The sequence below is a fragment of the Macrobrachium rosenbergii genome, chromosome 1 (genome assembly GCF_040412425.1).
Source record: "Macrobrachium rosenbergii isolate ZJJX-2024 chromosome 1, ASM4041242v1, whole genome shotgun sequence".
In the NCBI taxonomy this organism is placed as follows: Eukaryota; Metazoa; Arthropoda; class Malacostraca; order Decapoda; family Palaemonidae; genus Macrobrachium; species Macrobrachium rosenbergii.
This window is the reverse complement of record NC_089741.1, coordinates 2,082,281-2,100,609: the sequence shown is the minus strand read 5'-3', so window position 1 is coordinate 2,100,609 and position 18,329 is coordinate 2,082,281. Positions and strand designations below refer to the sequence as shown.

General features: G+C 44.3%; 1 non-coding gene and 1 pseudogene across 1 annotated transcript; both read right to left on the bottom strand.

Annotated features, from left to right (window-relative positions):
- Positions 1-10,525: 10,525 nt before the first annotated feature.
- LOC136841904 (5S ribosomal RNA) lies at positions 10,526-10,643 on the bottom strand (annotated as a pseudogene).
- A 1,502-nt stretch (positions 10,644-12,145) lies between these two features.
- On the bottom strand, positions 12,146-12,251 carry LOC136841939 (U6 spliceosomal RNA). The gene has a single exon (XR_010854127.1). It is a non-coding gene; the product is annotated as a U6 spliceosomal RNA (small nuclear RNA).
- Between the last annotated feature and the right edge of the window lie 6,078 nt (positions 12,252-18,329).

Genomic DNA, 18,329 nt, shown 5'->3' with positions numbered 1-18,329 from the left:
CAGATCCTACTGGAAAATATTGCAGGAAAGGTAAAATTTCATAAAGCTGAGCCAAGGGTCATAGGTCATTACAAAAATACCAGTAAACATTGCCAGTGCATATTTTGTTACTGAACAAAATATGCCCGAAATCTGCTTGACTTTGTGTACGCATGGTACTCTTATAGCTTCCCTATTATAAGGCATGCTAATCACAGCTTCATATAGCAAAGAAAACTGTTTTGTTAGCAATAAAAAAATAGACATTTTTATAATATAATTTATTTTTAAATATGTACCTCTCTATTATGACAGCTGTATTTCCCGCATCAGGCAGGAAGACGAAAGAGTGTGAAAAGTAAGAAATTACCATGATACTTTAGTTTGAACTGTCTACTGACGCATTCCTTTCAGATTGTTCAGCATGTATAGTTTTCCATTCAGTTTTTTCTTCTCTACACATGAGTCAGGAAGTAGGGGGGGGATACATAATAGAGAGGTAAGTTATTTAAAAAATGATATTTTCATAATAAAATAAATTTTTGAACATACTTACCCGGTAGTTATATATATAGCTTAAGTCCCTGACGTGCGGCAGAATTTCAAAACTCGCGGCAATCGCCGATGGGTAGTCAGGTGTACCACTAGTGCGCCCTCTACCCAGGTACCTTGAACCATTCCAACTGTTCCTCAGATCTTCCATGCCCTAGTCTCTAGAGGGGAGGAGGGTGGAATTTAATCATGTATAACTACCAGGTAAGTATGTTCAAAAATTTATTTTATTATGAAAATATCATTTTTAAACATCTGACTTACCTGGTAGTTATATATATAGCTGATTGACACCTTTGGTGGAGGGTCAGAGACAGCCAACATCTTTGGAATTTTGCTTAAGGGTTAATAAACCAACTTAAGGTTCTTACCTGGTTTAAGGAAGCTGACTTCAATGAACTCCCCTCATTATGTCTGCTTTCCTTAAGAGGTCCAGTGATCCACTCAGGGGCTGAAGACCTCTAGGAGCTGCCAACCGGTGTACCAACCTCTATGTGACAGACAACCTATAATACCCTTGTTCCAGGCGCTGCCAAGGAACAAACTGATTACCTGACTAAAATCAATGATTGCGGAAGATTGCGTCCAATCTCCACAAACAACCATAACATTACAACTATTCCAAGGCAAGAATCAAGGGCATCGATTTATGGGATTGCAGGGGTAGTCCCTTCTCCCACTACTGAGTTAGCTGCTATAAATGGTCCCAGTGTATAGCAGTCGTCATACAGCGTTTGTACTTGCTTCAAGTAGTGTGAGGCAAACACTGACTTGCTTCTCTAGAAGGTAGAGTCCATGATACTTTGTAGGGACCTATTCTGTTTAAAGGCTACTGAGGTTGCAACCGCTCTGACCTCATGGGTTTTAACCTTTAGAAGCTTCAGGTCCGCTTCACTGCATTCTGAATGCGCTTCCCTTATCAACTGTCTCATGAAAAAGGATAACGCATTCTTTGACATTGGTAGAGAGGGCTTCTTAACTGAACACCAAAGCGCCTCTGACTTGCCTTGTAAACTCTTCGTCCTGTGCAGGTACGCTCTCAGAGCTCTTACCAGACAGAGGACTCTCTCTAACTCCTCACCTGCGATCTCTGTCATATTCGTAATCTCGAAAGTCTTGGGCCATGGTTGTGAAGGACGTTCATTCTTAGCTAAAAACCCCAGTTGTAGCGAGCAGATAGCTTTGCCGTTCCTAAAACCGACGGTTTTATTGAAGGCATGTACTTCACTGACTCTTTTAGCTGTTGCCAAGCAAACCAAAAATAGAGTCTTCATTGTGAGATCTTTAAATGAAATCTCTTGCAAAGGTTCGAACCTATCGGACATGAGGAACTTTAGGACCACGTCTAGGTTCCACGCTGGTGAGTTCTGACTTTTCTCCTTGGTAGTTTCAAATGATCTGAGAAGATCTTGGAGATCCTTATTGGCAGACAAATCCAAGTTTCTGTGTCTGAAGACAGCTGCCAACATGCTCCTGTATCCCTTAATAGTCGAGGCTGAAAAGTTACGTCTCCTCTTAAGGTAAAGAAGAAAATCCGCTATCTGGGTCACAGAGGTACTGGAAGAGGAAACGGAGTTGTCCTTACACCAACCTCTAAAAATATCCCACTTGGATTGGTATACCCTGATGGTAGATGACCTCCTTGCTCTTGCGATCGCTCTAGCTGCTTCCTTCGAAAAGCCTCTAGCTCTTGCGAGTTTTTCGATAGTCTGAAGGCAGTTAGCTGTAGTCCTTGGAGGTTTTGGTGATACCTTTCCAAGTGGGGTTGTTTGAGTAGATCTGGTCTTAGAGGCAGACTTCTCGGCGTGTCCATCATCCATTCCTGCACCTCTGTGAACCATTCTCTTGTCGGCCAAAAGGGGACCACTAGAGTCATCCTGGTGCTCTCGTGGGACACGAACTTCTGAATGACTTTGTTTATGATCTTGAAAGGGGAAAAGCATAAACATCTAGGTTGGACCAATTTAAAAGGAACGCATCTATGTGCGTTGCCTCGGGATCTGGCACAGGAGAGCAGTACGTCTCCATCCTCTTCGTTTGAGCCGTGGCGAAGAGGTCTATGCATGGACGTCCCCACATCCGCCACAATTCTCTGCAGACATCTTGGTGAAGAGTCCATTCTGTTGCCAGGACTTGACCTTTCCTGCTCAGACTGTCTGCTCTCACATTCCTTTCCCCCTGAATGAAACGTGTCAATAATGTCACATTCTTCTCTTTGGCCCAGAGAAGGAGTTGTCTCGACGTTTCGCATAGCGACCTGGAGTGGGTTCCGCCTTGCTTGTTGATGTAGGCCAACGCGCATGTCATGTTGTCGGAGTTGACCTGTACGACCTTGTCTTGGACTGAGTGTTGTAACTCTTTGAGGGCTAAAAATATTGCAGTCAGCTCCTTTTGATTTATGTGGAGCTTCTCTTGCTCTCTGGTCCAGAATCCCAATACTTCCAACTTTCCCAATGTTGCTCCCCACCCGAGTCCGACGCGTCGGAGAACAACACTAGGTCTGGGTTCCTCTGTTTTAATGAAAGGCCTTCCTGAAGCTTGACTGGGTCGTTCCACTACTGAAGGCATTGTTTCATCGCCTCTGAAATGGGGATACACTCTATCTCTAGCCCCTTTTCTCTGCTCCAATACCGATTGAGGTGGAATTGGAGTGGGCGAAGGTTTAGTCTTCCTGAGGAAGCAAACTGTTCTAGCGAGGAAAGGGTCCCTAGCAGGCTCATCCATTCCCTCGCCGAGCACATCCGTTTCCCCAGAAAGTCCTTTAGTTTTACCAAGGCCTGTTCCATCCTTGATGGTGACGGAAAAACCCGAAAATCCCGAGACTGAATCCTCATCCCTAGACACAGGATCTCTTGAGATGGGGTTAGATGTGACTTCTGCCTGTTTACCAAAAGTCCTAGTTCCTCTGATAAACAGATTGTCGTTTGAAGATCCTCCAGACAGCGATTGAAGGAAGAAACTCAGAAGAGCCAGTCGTCCAGATACAGAGAGGCCCTGATGCCTCTCGTGTGCAGCATTCCCGCTACATTCGACATCAGTCTGGTGAATATTTGGGGCGCAGTGCTTAGGCCGAAGCAAAGAGCCCGAAACTGGAATACCTCTTCCTTGAAGACGAATCTCAGGTATTTCTTGGAGCCCGGGTGGATAGGAATGTGGAGATATGCATCCTGAAGATCCAAGGAAACCATCCAGTTGTGTTGTCTGACTGCTGCTAACACTGATTTTGTTGTTTCCATGTTGAACTTCGTCTTTTGTACAAAGACATTGAGGGCACTCACGTCCAATACTGGTCTCCACCCCCCCGAGCTCTTGGGAACCAGGAAAAGGCAGTTGTAAAATCCTGGCGAATCCAGATTTTGTATTTTCTCTATTGCGTTCTTCTGCAATAATAAGGAAACTTGCTGTTGAATCGCCTGTGCCTTGGACTCGTCTCTGTATCTAGGCGACAGATCTATTGGTTTGTCTGCCAATGGGGGCTTTCTTAGGAAAGGGATTATGTATCCATCCTTGAGTAGTTGAATGGACCAAAGATCTGCTCCTCTTTCTTCCACACCTGCCAGAAGTTGAACAGCCTGGCACCTACCGCTGCCTGAAGGGAAGAACGTCAGATCCTGTTTCTTCCCTGTCTAGAGCCACTTCTTGTTGTAGATCTTCTACCCGCCTCGAGGAACCTCTACCTGAGGGCCGACCACTTAAAGGGCTGAGATCCCTGAAAAACAGAAGCCTCAGCCTTACTCTTTTTAGTGATGAAAGTTGTTGGTAGGACTTTCCTTGCTGTCTTCGATATAAGATCTTGTGTGGTTTTCTGAGCTAAGGATGTAGAGACCTCTTTTACCAAGTCTTGAGGGAAGAGGTGAGAGGAAAAAGGGCGTAAATTAGTTCGATTTCTGACTGGATGTGACCCCATTAGCTAGGAAAGAGCAAAAATGGGCCCTTTTCTTCAGGATTCCTGCTGAGGAAAGCGCCGCTAATTCGCTGGCACTGTCTTTGATTCCTTTATCCATACACAACATCAGATGTACAAGTTCTTCGGTGTCGGTCATGCTGAATAATCCCATCTTTCTTCCTAACGCTCCCAGGGTCCAGTCCAGAAAATTAAAGACCTCAAAGGCCCTAAAAATTCCTTTGAGGAGGTGGTCCAACTCTGATGTTGACCAACAAAACTTCGTTCTCCCCATGGCCACTCGGCGAGATGAGTCAACAAGATTCGAGAAGTCTCCTTGGGAAGAGGCAGGTATTCCAAGGCCGAACGATTCTCCAGTTTGATACCAAACGCTCGACCTTGAAGCTAGTTTGGCTGGAGGAAAAACAAAAGCCGTCTTTCCTTGTTCCTTCTTTGAAAGCATCCATTCGTTCATCATTTTAAGAGCTCTCTTGGACGAGCGGGACAAAACCATCTTCATAAAAGCTGACCCCTTAGACGCCTTCCCAAGAGTAAATTCTGAAGGTGGGGAACGAGAGCCATCGGAATAAAGTTTTCAGGGAAAACTTCATAAAAAAGTTTCATAAGTTTTTGAAGTCTGATGAAAGTTGATGGCCTTTACTATCGTCTTCTTCCGAAACTTCTTCGATATGATCCACAGGAGACTGAGGGATATCATCAATCTCTTCTTCTGATTGACCAAAAACCAAAGTAGCGACATCTTTCAAAATATCACCTTGACGCTCGGCATCCTGGTGTCCAGTCTCTTGATGTCTGGTGTCTTGGCGTCCATCTTCTTGTAGTAATAAAGTATGGCGTCGAGCCTCCTGACGCCTGGCGTCTTGGCGTCCAGATTCTTGACGCCTGGCGTCTTGGCGTCCAACTTCGTGACGCCTGGCGTCCTGGCGTCCAGATTCTTGACGTCTGGCGTCCTGGCGTCCAAGCTCTTGACGCCTGGCGTCCATCCTCTTGCGCAACTCGGGCGTCCTGGCATCCAGACTTCTGACAATCGTTGCCCCGTCCAACCTTAAGGTCGCTTGAGAACTGGCCGCCTGTGCGACATCTGTCAAAAGCTTCCTCAGACTGACGTAAAATGATTGAGGCCTCTTGAATAGGAGAAACATTCTTCCCACGTTCGCTGTCCCGCCGCACCTTGAAGTCACTTGAGAACTGGCTGCCTGTGCGACATCGGTCAAAAGTTTCCACAATGCGACGTACAGCCATAGGTGGACAAAAGTCTGCATCCATCTTTTCTGCAGGCTGCAAGACTTGCATCAGGGAAGAGAGTTTCCGTTGCATGTCCTGAATTAGACTGATTTGCGGAGCTACCTGCTGTTGGGGATCGACAGGGGGAGCTGCAATATCAACTACTAATTCATTTTCTTCGATGAGACGTTGGAAATGACGTTCCGGGGACGCTTCCGATCTCATTTCGTCATCAGCGGAAGCAGACGGCCGCCCGTGCGACAACATACGTCTGCTTTTCACTGGAGAGCAATCGTCCGAACTAAGAGGGGAACACTCTGGACTGCTCCAGTGACTACATCCCGGAGTAGGAAGCGTCAAATCCCGACGCCGCTCCACCGAAGGAAGTTTCCTTTTGAGGGGTCTCGATACGGATGTATGACGCCAGCCCCATCTAGTAACAGCGTCTTCCGACGAGGACGAAAACACTTTAACCTTGCCATTCCTATGGCGAGGGTGAGCGTCCTGGGAAGTGTCAACAGGTACGCTCAAGGGGACGACTGCTCGGTAGCTAAAGCCTCTCGCCTCCCTTCGTCTGTCGACATTCCTTCTCACAGGGGTTGGTGAGCTTGTAAGAGGTCTAGGACTAGGAGCACGACAGGACCGAGCAATCGCACCCTCCACAACACTTGCACTTTTATTTTTCTCATTAACACTTGAATGTTTCAGATCTCTCACATTCGACCATAAATCCTCTCTGTCTCTTGCGAGGGATTCTACCTTTTATCCAAGGGTTTGAATGGCCGTCATCATGTCCTTCAAGGTTGGTTCCTTATCAGTATCAGTGGGGGGTTCTGGGACTACCACTACTGGGGAATGAATAATAGGATTGATAATATGAGGAGAATCTTCAATTCCCTGACTATCTCTAGAAGAGCGAGATTTACTACTCCCGGCTCTTCTGATCCTATCCCTTTCAAGCTTAGAAACATATCGGTAGTAATCCATCCACTCTTTCTCTGATAAACCAAAACATTCATCACATCTGTCCTTTAACTCGCAATTTTTACCTCTACAATTTACACAAACAGAGTGGGGATCCAACACGGCTTTAGCAAGCCGGGTTTTACACCCCCTCACACACATTCTCACACTCGAAGCAGAGTCAGACATCTTGGAAAGAGAAAAAATCGTAAGAAAAATCCAAAGCGAGCAAAGGTCAAAATCAACAATATCTAACAAATCCAGAAAATCCAAAGCAAATCCAAAAAACAAGCGAAAGCCAAAGTGTACTTCACCAAAACTCTGTGAAAAAACACGGGCCAAACGAGCGAAATTCTTAACAATGCAACCGGTATGGCGGCAGGGAAGATCTGAGGAACAGTTGGAATGGTTCAAGGTACCTGGGTAGAGGGCGCACTAGTGGTACACCTAACTACCCATCGGCGATTGCCGTGAGTTTTGAAATTCTGCCGCGCGTCAGGGACTTAAGCTATATATATAACTACCAGGTAAGTCAGATGTTTAAAAATGACATTTTCATAATAAAATTGTTTCATATATAATTACCCAGTAATTACATACCTAACGTTTCTACCTCACGCTGCAATTTTTTTAAAAGTTCGCGGCACTGTTCTACTGTTTTGTGTACGTGACAGGCCCTGCCCACTATTGGGGAACATGGGAAACAAACCGGCAGGTAGGCTCAATCTGTTTGTGCCCTTATGTTCATAAGAGAGGAGGGCAGGCTCTGACTCTGTAATTACGTGGTAAGTATGTATGAAATTTAATTTTATTACGAAAATGTCATTTGCATGTAAGTAACTTACCAAGTAATTACACAGCTGAAAATGATATTTTAATGATAAAATAAAGTTTGTTCATACTTACCTGGCAGATATATATATAGCTGTATTCTCCGAAGTCCGACAGAATTTCAAAACTCGCGGCACACGCAGTGGCCGGGCAGGTGGTTAGTACCCATTCCCGCCGCTGGGAGGCGGGTATCAGGAACCATTCCCATTTTCTATTCAGATTTTCTAACGCCACTGACTCCTGAGGGGAGGAGGGAGGGCAATATGAATATATATATCTGCCAGGTAAGTATGAACAAACTTTATTTTATCATTAAAATATCATTTTGTTCATGAGACTTACCTGCCAGATATATATATAGCTGAATACCACCTTTGGAGGGGGTAGAGACAGCCAAGAATTAGGAAAAAAAACCAATTATTGGTAAAATTATTTTGGTTCCTTATCTGATAGCGTAGCTGACTGAGTGGTTACTGTCACTCTAGTCTGCTTCTGCTTTACTAGAGACCCCAGCGAGGTAGTGACCTATATAGCTGGCGACTTCTAGATGATCTGTCAACGGGGGCGTGACCACAATGTGACTAGATCATAGACCATACAAAGAGGACAAAAGAGCATTACTAACCACCTAACCAACACCTAAAGCGTTAGTTTGCAAAGGATTGGGAAGACTGCCTCCAGTAGTCGACCCAACAACCATAAAAACACAATTAAAAAGGGGATAGGATCAGAGTTACCCCCTGTCCCCAAGGTTGCTGAAGCAGCAATGTATGGTCCCAGCGAAAAGCAATTTTCGTATGCTACCTAAACATCTTGCCAAGAGTGTGAGGCAAACACCGCATTGACTTCGCCAAAATGTGGCACTAAGAATGTCACTGAGTACCATATTTTTCTTGAACGCCATGGAGGTAGCAACTGCCCTCACCTCGTGAGCGTTAACTCTCAACAACTTGAAGTTGGAGTCGTCACAACTAGAGTGTACGTCCTTAATGACGTCCCTAATGAAGAATGCCAGTGCATTCTTCGACATAGGTTTAACTGGTTGCCTCACAGAACACCATAAAATATCCGAGGGACCACGAGTGTCCTGTGTTCTTTTAAGGTAGTACTTGAGAGCTCTAACTGGACATAGAACTCCCTCAGGTTCCTGTCCAATAAGGTCTGCTAAACCTTTAATTTCAAAGTGTCTAGGCCAAGGGTTAGAAGACCTATCATTCTTAGCCAAGAACTTAGGGCTTAAAGAATAGACAGCATTGTGTTCCTTGAAGCCCACATGACGGCCTCGAACCTCGCTCTCTCTCTTCACCGCCAGAGCCGTGAGGAATGCCCGTTTTCGAGTAACATCCTTAAGAGATGCAGAGTGGAGAGGCTCAAAAGGACTAAACGTCAAAAACTTGAGCACTACGTCCAAGTTCCAAGCAGGGGAATTAGCTGAGGAACCTTGGACGTCTTGAAAGAGCTCTCGTAAGATCGTGGAGGTCCTTATTGTCAGACAAATCTAATCCTCTGTGTCTGAATACAATCGAAAGCATGCTCCGATAACACTTGATAGTCGGAACTGCTATATCGAGTTTTCTCTTAAGTAAAGGAGAAAATCCGCAACCTGGCTCACAGTGATAGAGGAAGAGGAAAAGCCCTTCTTTCTACACCAACCTTTGAAGGTTGCTCACTTCGCTAGATATATCCTTTAGATGAAGAACTTCTGGCTCTAGCGATGGCCCGTGCCACCTGGCCAGAAAAAACCCCCTTCGCTCTGACCAAGTTTCGATAGTCTGAAAGCAGTCAGGTTCAGAGCGGGAGATTCAAAGATATCTCGTGAAGTGGGTTTGTATGAGCAGGTCTGCTCTCATAGGAAGGGTCCTCGGAACGTCTACCAACCAGAAGAGAAACTCCGAGAACCAGTGGTTCAAGGCCAAAAACATGGGGATGAGAGACATCCTCGTCCCTTGTGAGGCCGCGAACTTGCGTATGACTTCTCCCAGAATTTAGAACGGGGAAAAGGCGTAAACATCTATTCCCATCCAATCCCAGGGAAAAGCAACTATCGCAACTGCCCCAGGGTCGAGTACAGATGAGCTTTATAGAGGAGCCTCGCTGTTCTTGAGGTCGTGAAAATATCCACAAGATGGCGACCCCAAAATTTCCAAAAATCTTGGCAAACCTCCTGATGAAGGGTCCATTCCTTCGGCAGGAGTTGATGGCGCCAACAGAGCAGGTCTGCTCGAACATTTTCGACCCCTGCAACAAAACTTGTGAGAATCGAAATGTTGCGAGCATAGGCTCAAAGAATAATCTCTCTTGCAAGGCTGAACAGGGAACAAGTAGTATTGTCCGAGTTTGCTAGAACTACTACGATTGCAAACTTGGACCTTGAAGAATTGGAGAGCTAAAAGATAGCCGCCAAATCTTTGAAGTCGATGTGCCAGGACACCTGTTCCTCTCTCCGGGTTCCTAACACTTCCTCTCCCTCCAGTGTTGCCCCCAACCTGTTGACGACCCGTCGGAAAAACAACACTAGGTTGGGGTTCAGAAGCTTGAGGGAGATCCATGCAATTTCGTTGGATCGAGCTACCACCACAGATCTCTTTATATAAGGAAGAATTCTCAATTCCTCTTTCAAGTCTTCCTTGCTTTGCCAGTTCTCCAACAAAAAGAACTGAAGAGGCCTGAGATGCAGACTCCCCAGAAAACAAACTTCTCCAGCGAGGAAATGGTCCCCAGCAGACTCATTCCTTCCTTCACCTAGCATGTTTCCTTTTCCAAGAAGGCCGAGACTTTTTCGTACATAGAAGTTGCCGTTCTTGCGACGGAGACACTATAAAAGCCGCTGAATACATCTGAATTCCCAGACACAATGGACAGTGAGGGGATCAGCTGCGACTTCTCCACAGACCAGAAGTCCCAGGGACTTCACGAGTTGCAGAGTCAACTGAAGGTCCTCCAGATACCTTCGCCGACGGACGCTCGAATCAACCAGTCGTCCAAGTAGAGTGAGATCCTGACGTGCGACAGGTGCAACTGCATCGCAACGTTTTTCATGAGACGTGTAAACACCCTCGGAGCAAAATGTAGCGCCAACAGCATCTGGTGTTCCCAGGCGGTCACCATCCAAGTACTGACCAGACCCAACGTTGCTTAACTTCGCTGATCGGACGAGAAGCGGTGTTTTCAACGTGGTATGGTCGTTGTGCAGAGTTCAAAGCAGAGAGCCCTGAACTGGTACGTCTAGTCCCCAAGACAACCTGAGATACTTCATCGAACGTGGATGAATTGGGGCGTGAAGATAAGTATCTTGGAGATCCAAAGATACCATCCAATCCCCGGGATGAAGGGCTCCTAGTATTGACTGCGAGGTCTCCATCTTGAACTTTTCCTTCGGACCAAGTTGTTCGACCTGTTGACGTCCAAGACAGGTCTCCAGCCTACTGAAAGTTTTGGGACTAGAAACAATCTGTAGTAAAATCCCGGGGAACACCGAGTCCAAGACCTGTTCCACTGCTCTCCGCTCGAACATCTGTTCGAGCAGGTCAAACAATTTTCTGTTTGACAGGAAGGCAGTTGGGAAACAAAAAACAAAGGAGGAGGAGACAGGAAGGGAATCAAGTAACCTCTCTCTAACAGTAGGAGGGACCAAACGTCTGCCCCTCACTCTTTCCAGGCTTGTGCAAAATGAAGCCTGGTTGCAAAGGGAGTCTGGAGATGAAGGGAGTCACTTGCTACCTCTCTTGGAAGTGACATTCCTTCGGGAAAAAAAAACTCTCTCTCGTGGTGCGGGTCTCGTGTTGCTTCCCATGGAAGCCCCTTTGTTATGCAAACATTTAGCTTTCGTTTACTTTTTGTATCTGAGATCGGTGCAAGCGTTATGAAGGAGATGCAGTTTGAATGTCGATAACTTTAGTTTTGAGAAAAACGATATTTTTGCTTCTCTATGTATTTATTTGCTTGCTGTTACACAGTTTGATGTTTTTTATGACATAATGAAAAGCCAAAAAATAGACCTGCAAAGTAATATAACTTCGCTAAATGAAGCTAAATGAAGCGAGTGTCAAACACGGCTCAGGTTGGGCAGCGACGTTTTACTTAGTCAAGCTCTGAGCTGCTACTGACTGACTGCACACTGACTGCCCTGCGGCATTCCTGTCTTTCGCTGATGCGTACTAGGTCCACAGGTTGCCATAGATCGCATTAGATATTATTATTTCATAGCTAAAAGGAAATTACCACCGATATACTGACAATAACATTACATTATACGAAAAATGTAATTTGACTATGATAGGGTTACTGTTTTGTTATAACTCCTAACTGTGGCGAACTTTTAAATAAAACTTTTGAGAAGATAGTCAGGATATGTATGATGCCATATATAAAATATCCCAGAAAATTTGATTTCGATTTTTTCACAAACGCTCCCCTTAAGACAAAGACAACTGCGAAGGTGAGAGAGAGGAGCCGAAGGTTGAAAAGTCTCAGGAAACAGATCCTTAAGAAAAAAGCCAGAGTCTGATAATCAGGAAGAAGAAGACGAAAGAAGTTTCTCTTCATACAAAGGCTGTGACGAAAGAGGATGTTCTTCCGCAGCTGGACGGGTCTTGAGTGAGTGGTGAAAGTAGTTCCGATTCGCCCGACACGTGGCGGGAACTCCCCATGCGAACGAAGAAGTCGTCAACTAGAAATGGGTATAGTAAACATAAAAATGTGGAACACTTCACGATTAGCGTGTCATCCTTGCGCAGGGGCCATGCTAATCTTCTCTGTATCGTTCCAATTTTAGTATATGTACTGCCGAAGCAAGTACTGGCTAAATTAAGAAGGACATCAGATGTTGAAGCGGGTAGTTGTGCGACATGATGAACAACTGGAGCGGTGTCAACACAAGACTTGAAGCTATACGGCGAAGCGAGCGCGGAGCGTCATGGCGTGACGCTTACGAGAGGCTCCGTGGCAAGTACTAGAAGAGAGTCACAGCGTGGCGCGCGCGCGTCATGGCTAGGGCGTGCGAAAGCGTCAAGGTGAGGAGCGCGTGAAGCGTGAGAAGCGCACGAAGAGCAAGACGCGCTCCTGGCGCGAGACAAGAGAAAAGGCCAACACCTCAACTCGGGAAGACGAATAGGAAGCCACTAAACACTCTCTCTAGGCGACAGACGAGAAGCCCCAAAACATCTAGCAGACGAGGAAGACGAAGCAGGAGACGAAGGTGAAAGTCTGTACCTCTTAACAGGCAGATTCAGAATCTTGAAAGGTTCATGAGAGCATTCAGCTGTTGTTGCAAACCCAACAAAATCTTACGCGTTGGAGAAGCCACTCTCTCGGGAGAAGGGCTGAACCTGAGAGAAGGAAAGGGGCGAGAGACGTATACTTCCTTCCACAGGGAAGAAGCTCTAGCCTTTGCCTTAGCGCGACAGGGGTCGAGTAGCGTCATCATTCGAAAAACACTTTATTCTCTTCTGCAGAGGAATATAACACGCACGCAACTTTTCGGGAAGAGTACAAACGTCTAGAGGAAGAGGACGTGAAGCGTCCTCTCCTCTAAGCTTCTCTTAAGAGGGAGAGTCCAACCGAGAGCTCCAACCCCGAGGCGGGGAGGACGTGTCGGAGGACGAGAAGCAATCCTTCAGGATGCGTGCCTGAGCACGATCCCTGGCAGCCTGGGTAGCGTCATCAGGACCTGCGAAGGGACGCCAGATCGGTGGGAAGCCCCGTAACCCTCATGCGACTTTCGACATGCCCCCTCCCTGGTCCTGGGAGTTCGACAGAGGTCCAGGCCTAGAGGCATTATAGGGCCGATCTGACGCCCCCTCCCACAACTAGGGGCACTAGCACTAACACTATGCGTTTGAATTGCATTCACTTTAGTTTCAAGAGCACGCATTGACTCCACACGAGAGCCAGGGAATTACCTTCTGCAGCAACAAACTACAGGGTTAGTACTAAAATTTACTACAGGGTTACTAGTAGGAGAAAACCCTGACTGTCCATCTAAGGATGCACTCTAGGAGGAAGATTTCCTCAGCCTATCACGCTCCAATTTAAGCATATAGGCTTCATATTTCTTCCACTCACCCTCAGACAATCCCACACATTCATTACCGATTATCATAGAGCATTGAACACCCTTACATATCATACATAAAGAGTGAGGAACTATCAAAGTCTTCGATAGCCTCACCTTACATTCACCCAAGCTACAGACTCAATAGCTAGAGGTAAGACATCTTAATTATTAGAAAAGTCAAAAGCAAAATCAAAAACGGTCCACAAAGAGCGTATGCCAAGTCACAGATCCAGTCGAATACCAAAAAACAACCAAAATACTTAAGTGACAACAAATTTCGAAATCCAAATGGCGGAGGAACTGACAACAGGTGTTGACAGTCCGGCGACAGAGAAAATCTGAATAGAAAATGGGAATGGTTCCTGATACCCGCCTCCCAGCGGCGGGAATGGGTACTAACCACCTGCCCGGCCACTGCGTGTGCCGCGAATTTTGAAATTCTGTCGGACTTCGGAGAATACAGCTATATATATATCTGGCAGGTAAGTCTCACGAACAAATTACAGTTTTTAAAAGTAAATTGTATTTTTCCTAACTTTACAAACCTGAGTTCCTTTACATTCCATTACTGATTCTTTACAGCTGGACACAGCCATTAAACTCTTGAACAAGGTGGTTAGGCAGTAATTTACTTTTTTTATTGGCAGGAATACCTGCCTGCCCAGATGTAAACATTCCAGTTTGCCTTTCAGTCCAGGTTCTAATTGAGGGGTGGCACAAGGCGGGCATAAAAATGTAATGTAAAGGACCTCAGATTTGTATAGTTAGGAAAAATACAATTTACTTTTAAAAACTGTGATTTGTTGTGACACAATATACAAACCATCAGTCCTTTACATTAGGAAGACTCACTGGTTGGAGGGAGGAATCTGAGCGAGTCTCTTAAGCTGACTGGAGTTCTGCACACCTGGGCTACTCCTCCTGGTCGAAAGAGCGAGGAGGAGTACTGTGCCTCCGACATATTGATCGGAGTATAGGAACTGCAAAATCAAATGTCAGATATCTGGACCTTTTCATATGAGTGAGGAACCATTACTCATACGAAATAGGCTGGGAAGAATCTAAGAGTCGGAGGCAGTAAGGAAAACCCGAAAAAGGGTTTTCCTTATGCCAGAGTCTCCTCTCCTTCCTCCCCTTGGTAGAGGAAGGAACGGAATTGCTTCTATGATTCTAGAAGAAAAATAGAACGGTTGCTCGATGTGTAGTCTTACCGCATCACATGCCCGAACCAACAAGTGTCAGTTCAAGTCCCATTCTCATCCCGAAGGAGGAGACGTATGAGGATGAGGAAGGAGGATGAAGAGAGGCCAGTACTCTCAGGATCCTTCTCACTTTCAGAACCAACATGGAAATAAGGCACAAGATGCTACCTGTCCTCTTGAAGGAGCCGGGTAAGAACACACAACGTGTTGAGCAGCCACCACCATACCAAGGAAAAAAAGGTTCCAAGGGCCTGCCAAAAGACTGAAAGTAGAAGTTCAAATTGTGGTCTATAAAACCACATCTTGCTTCCAGACTGAAAGAAACTTCCGGAATTAGCATAGAGACAGACCAAGCCAATGAAAAAACGTGAGCTCTCAGGTGGTTGCATTATGACTGGCAAACAGGCATCACCAGCTATTTGAGTTCCTTTGATTGCTTTATAAGCCAGGAGAAAGATGTGTCCTTAGACACTTCTTTCTTGGGAAGATAGTACAGGCAGTAAAAACCGGTTATCGGTGGGGTTCCGTTCTGAGGTGTGATGATAACCAAAAATCACCGATAACCAAAAACAAACTCAACTTTTTAAAAGTAAATTGTACTTTTCTAATTTTTACAAACATTATCTTTACATTAGGAATTACTTTCAGCCACATTAGGCTGTAAATGGGGCTGATTTTTTCAAACAAGGTGGTTAGTTAACTACCATCCAGGATATCATTTTGGCATAGCCGCCTTACTCGGATGTAAACATTCCAATTTGCCTTTACATAAAGGTATCAGATTGAGGGGTGGCATGAGGTGGGCAAAACAAATGTTGTAAAGGACCTCAGGTTTATATTTATACAGTAGTTAGGAAAAATACAATTTACTTTTAAAAATTTTGATTTGTTCAGAACAAAGATAATCAAACCATCAGTCCTTTACATTAGGAAGACTCACTGGTTGGAGGAGGAATCTGAGTGAGTCTCTACCATGAACTGACTGGAGTTCACCACACCTTGTCTTCCCTTCCTGGTCGATGAAGAGTGAGGAAGGGAAACTGCCCTCTGACAAAATGATGGGTTGTATATTTATCTTTACTGGATCAATTGTCAGACCTAAGTCCCTTTGCATGAAAGAGGAATCATCAGTTCATGCAAAGTAGCCTAGCAACTTGGAGTCGGTGACATTAAAGCAATCACAAGCATTGGGTTTGTCTTACTGTCATGGTCTCCTTGAACTTGCAAGGGGAAGGAGTGGGGTTCTTCTATAACCTCAACGGAAAATAGAACGGAGCCCCGTTCAAGTGCTTACCTGCATCAGCCATCAGATCCAACATGTAACGGCATTATCTACTCCTGCCCGTGGGAAGAGAGCCGAGATGGGGATTGATAAAATATCCAGGCCAATCATCCACATTCAATCTCCCAATCACAACCAAACGTCTTAGGTGAGATGCAACCTGACCTGATAAGGAGAGAGAGTAAGCTACACAACTTGTTGAGCAGCCACCAAAGGACCCAAGGAAAAAGTGTCCAAGGACTTGTGAGCAACATCCCAGAGGTAGAAGGAGGTGAAGGTGGTCTGTCAAGTCCTTTTTTTTTTTTTTTTTTCTGTCTTCACCACTTTGAAGAACTGATAAGTTTCTTCCTTAAATGTGATTTTCGGACCAACACTGCGGATTTTGAGCTCTTAAAACAAGCAAAGAAAGAAAAAAATCTGATGTGTTTCTTCTCCAGCAGCAAATACACTTCCTTATCATTTTATGAAGCCAGAAAGTTAGATCTTGTTCTTGGAAACTTTTCTTTCTTGAAACAGAAAAAATTTATATGACAATCTTGACACTTAATATTAGAGACGTCATTTTCATCTACAAAAATAGCTTGAGAATTAGCACTCTAACAGGACACAGGTAGCATCTCATCTGGTTCATTACCTACAAAGCTCTCTATGGGAGGGGATCAAAAGACTCGAACCGTGCATCAGGGTCAACATTCTGAGTCTATAGTAAAAAATAATAAGATCAATCTAAAGTGACATTTTAATTCCCATCCCCTGTGAAGTGTTTAACATCAAAACAAAAGTCCATGGTAGTTCGCCAACTATCTTCCCCAATGCCATAAAGGTTCATACTTAATCGTACCAGTCAGGCTCCTTAGAATGAAAGTCATCAATTATCAAAACAAGGGGCCTGAGATCCCTGGGTGGGCAAGATCAGAACAAAGCTTCTCATCAGTAATAAATCTCGGAAAAGGAGGAGGGTGAAAGTTTCAAAAAGACTAGGCTGAGTGTGGCACATTAAATTCCATAATAACCTATCAGGAGAGAAGCTTCATCTGCTGGCGGTAAGAAGATGAGGACTGATCTCAAACCAACTATATTAAAACAGAAAAAGTCAAAATTCTAATATGCAAGACAACAAAGGTTCCAGAGCCCCTCGTGCATAAGGTGCCATCTGAAGTTTACATTTGGTCTTTAAAAATGCTAATAGGTTCAGTTTATTGTACATTCTTAGAGTTTGATTAAATATGATCCTAATCATTTTCCCAAAGTATTAATTAAGTTTTAAATGAACTAAAAGTTATTTGAACAATTTTATTTAAAAAATTTCCACCCTTAATTTACACTTAAAAATGAAATAAATGGTTGACATAAAACTGCCAGTACTGCACAGTTTCAAAATTTCTTATACTAATGATACTAATTCATGGAATGCCATTTTCTTTTTCATCTTGTAAAAGCCATTTTCTTTGGATGGCCAGTCATAACAAAAAAAATTCAATATGGCCAAAACATGTACATAATGTTACAAAGAAGGTAAGTACACTGTTTGTAGAAGGTAAGTACATTACAAAAAAAAAAAAAAAAAAAATTATGCAAAATACATATACAAAAATAATACAGTAACAACTATACTGGATTTTTCTTCTCTTTCAAATTTATGTGCAAATATATAAATATGGTATTTTCATTATAAAATAAGTTTTTAAATATACTTACCTGGTAGTTACATTATATAGCTTTACCCCAAGAAAAACTTTAGGCCAGACGGCAGATTTTTCTTCTGCTTCTGCATCGCCGATAGATGGTCAGGTGGCCAACCTGAAGGCCAAAACCAGGTAACTAGAACCATTCCCAATTGTCCTCAGAAATTCCATGCCTTCTGTTCTCAGAGGAGGAGGAGGGACTTTTATATATGTAACTACCAGGTAAATATTAAAAACTTATTTTATAATGAAAAAATTTTAAATATCTAATATTGGTAGTTAATAATATCATTACAGCTGATTGACACCATTGGTGGTGGGTTAGAGAACCAAAACACCAGTTGGGCTTTCGTATAATTACTAAACACTTTAAATTAGCTTAAACATACTCTGGTTCTTACCTGATAAGGAAGCTGGCTTCATAATTATCCTGCCTCATTCGCCTGCATTCCTTAGAGATAAAAGCACCCATCCAGGGGCTCCCATCCAAGTCTCTATGGGGCTGACCACGGTCCTCAACCAACATGACTAGACCACCACCCTTGCTATCCTGGCATAGCCATGGACAAAGAGCTGACCACCTGACCCACTAAAATCACTAAATAACACACTCCATAAAACCTAACTTAGACTTGGAACCCCAGACTGTGGA